The sequence below is a fragment of the Phoenix dactylifera genome, chromosome 2 (assembly GCF_051530095.1).
Source record: "Phoenix dactylifera cultivar Ajwa chromosome 2, Ajwa_hap1_PhDact_Kaust_v1.1, whole genome shotgun sequence".
NCBI classification, from domain to species: Eukaryota; Viridiplantae; Streptophyta; class Magnoliopsida; order Arecales; family Arecaceae; genus Phoenix; species Phoenix dactylifera.
In genome coordinates, this window is record NC_143191.1 from 19594736 (window position 1) to 19598145 (window position 3410).

The window sequence follows — 3410 nt, forward strand, 5'->3', positions numbered from 1 at the left end:
TCCACCTCTTCTCAATGATTTGCCCATGAAGCTTCTCCCAGCGTGCGACTCCTCATCCTGTGTCCGCGTAACCTTCCAAGGCATCATCCGAATCCCAGCAAAGATCCTTTTCTTCCGCCCATCTCGTCCACGTTCCCGGCCTTCTCCCGCATTCCCGCGTACAAGATCCAACCATCCCGAGCATCTCCGCATTCCAGCTCTCAGCGTTGGATCTTCCCCGCGTCCGCAGCCAGCGTCCGCAATCTCCCAAGCGTCCCAGCGTGCGACCCCTCATCCCGATTCTCAGCTTCTTTTACGCGTCCGGAGATCCCGCGGCCAGCTGGGATGTATACTTCGAATGACCACCCAACCTTCCAGAGCTTCCTCTTCACGTGCGATCAGCTCCTTTCCGCGTCCGCATCCAGGCGTCTCAGCAGATTCTTCCGTGTGGCCAGCTTCCGAATCCTGCATCCGTGATTCCTTCACCATCAGCATCCCAAGCTTCCGGACCCGCATTAGATCCCCCAGCATCCCGTGAAGTCCCCCAGCGCTCGCGTGGAAGAGATTGCGATCCATCCGCTCATCTTCCGGATTCATGCTCAAGCCCAGCCATCCGCGAAGCATCTTCCATTCCCAGATCTACTCCTCAGCGTCCGGGATACTCGGCAGCCAGCACGAGAGGAGCATCCCGTGTGATCAGGTGACCCAACGGGAGATATAGGAGGGCTCTCGGCTGGCAAAGAGGGGATCTCTCCCATTGAAAAATAGAGAAGGAGGAAAACAGAGGGGCCAGCCTCTGCCATTTCGAAAGAAAAAAAAAAGAGAAGGAAGAAACAGGGGATGCCCTGTTCTTCCGAAAAGAAAAGAAAAGGAGAGGGAGAGGCCAATATTTTAACGGAGGGTTGATTTCTTAGCTGAAGGGTGATGGGAGAACCCTTGACTTGTTACTTTCTTGAAGTAAACTCTAAACTATTGCTCTATTCAATTTAGATCTTTTGATATATTTTGGTTTCTTGCTTGTCTATGTTGTAGATAGTTCTTTAATGGTTTATATCTATTGATGCATGGATTACTTTATTATTTGATTTGTCGTAGACATAACCGGCACGACAAATGCTTAGAAATTGAGTTCGTGTGTTCAAACAATATATTCCATGTTAGATCTATCCTACATTTGAACTTTTAAATAAGAAACCATAGAGTTTATATCTTGAATGTACTATTGTCAAGGGGGATTCCGGATCCCTACACCATCTTAATCTATCCAAACTTCGATTCTCTGTTTACTGATTTATTTTCTATTTGCAAATCATCATCTTAATCCACGAATTTATTGAATTAATTAATCTAAAATTATACTAAATAATCTCATATATATTTCGTTCCATGAGGATTCAACCTCGGACTTCCAAGAATTTACTACTTGTGCGATTCTCCTATACTTGGAAGATTAATTTCGCGAAAGCATTTTTGCGAACGCGTTAAGTTTTTGACGCCGTTGCCGGAGAACGGCTGATTTATTAGTATAATTTTAGATTTAATTAGTACTTTAGTAGTTAGTCTTTTTCTTTCGAAAAAAAAAACTTTACTCCTGTTTTTTTATTTCCTGCACAATCTGCATCAAACTCTGATATCAAAGTAATTAGCCGTTTGATTGAACTCAAATTTGGCCGTCTGGTGCAGGACCTGTGTTTCTTTCATCTGAACGGTTTGATTGATATTCTGAGACTTTTAAGACCATTAAATTAATATGAAATTTTGCTGCTATCTGTTTTGAATTTTCTGTGTTTAAATTATTTTTTTCTTAGAATCAGAATTTTATTATCATCATATCTCATTAACCCTTGTTGCTAATTGAAAAATTGATAAGAACTTTAAGAAAAGATCAAGGGTGATCATTAAAAAAATAAATAAACTCTAAAATTTTGTATGCTAGGTTGGAATAGGGACAACACTGGGCGTTTAAATCGAAATTTTTTTGACAATTCCTTAGATCATTACTGAAACTCTTTCGCAAAATCTCAGATCTGGTGAGATGGCTGATGATGATGTAGGAAGTCACCATGGTGATGAAGGTAGACCCCCAGTTATGACACTTCGACAATACTTACACCCTACTAGGACTAATCAACCTTCATGCATGATTATTCTTGAAAACGTAGGACACTTTGAAAGCAAACCAGGAATAATTCAATTGCTGCCCAAGTATCATGGGATGGAATCCGAGAACCCTTATCTTCACCTTAAGGATTTTGAGGAAATTAGCATCACATTTAGAGTGCCAAATGTATCGGAAGACATCCTTAAATTGATCTTGTTTTCTTTTTCCTTAAAGGATAAAGCCAAACATGGCTGAACTCCTTGAGACCTAGATTGCTAGGAACATGGCATGATATGCAAAGAGAGTTCTTGAAAAAGTTCTTTCCCGCACAAAGGACTAACTTTTTGAAAAGGCACATTAGTAATTTCCAACAAAAAGATCATGAAACATTTTATGAATGCTGGGAGAGATTTAAAGAGTTGCTTCTCTCTTGTCTTCATCACGGGTTTGAAACATGGAGAACCATTAGTTTCTTTTACGAAGGGTTGTCTCCACAGTTAAAACAATTTATAGAGACTATGTGCAATGGTCTATTTTTGGAAAAGCAACCCGATGAGGCATGGGACTATTTAGACTCTCTCGTAGAGACTGCACAATTATGGGATACAGGGGATAGAGTGAATAAACCTTTGCCTAAGCCTACTAGCATTGGACACGGGGGCCTTTACGACCTTAGTACTCAGGATGATATTCAGGCTAAAATGGCAGTCCTTACTAGAAAGGTAGAGGAAATTGAATTTTGAAGGATTGAACCCGTCAAGACCATAGAACATAACAGCGAGTGTTGTAGGATTTGCGAGATGCCTGGCCATCTCACCACTGATTGCCCCACAATACCCGCATTCAAGAAAGTCTTGCACGATCAGGCCAATGTTACGAATACATATCAAAAATCTTTTAATAATCCTTTTTCGGGTACCTACAACCCTGGATGGAAGAACCATCCAAATTTCAGATGGAGGAATGACCAACCTCAACAAGTATATAACCCAACTCCTCCACCTCCGCAAACTTATTATGCACACGCACCCCCTCAAAAAACCAGTCTCGAAGAAACTTTGCAATCTTTCATGCAAGGTCAAGCTAAAATCAATGATAAAATAAGAAATCAACTGACAACGCTGACCACTACTTTAAGTGCTCAAGAGAAGGGTAAGCTACCAGCTCAACCCTCAAGTCTATGGCGGTAGCAATGCATTATCTTCAACTTCGCATAAAGAACAAGCGAAGAGTATAATAACTTTGCGTAGTCAAAAAGTTATTGATCGACCAGTCCTAGAACAAACACAAGTCATACCTGATTCTGACCCTTCCAAGACAAAAGAAAAGG

At 41.3% G+C, this 3410-nt stretch overlaps 1 pseudogene; it reads right to left on the minus strand.

Annotated features, from left to right (window-relative positions):
• Positions 1-2430: 2430 nt before the first annotated feature.
• Positions 2431-2528, minus strand: LOC113461555 (small nucleolar RNA R71; annotated as a pseudogene).
• Between the last annotated feature and the right edge of the window lie 882 nt (positions 2529-3410).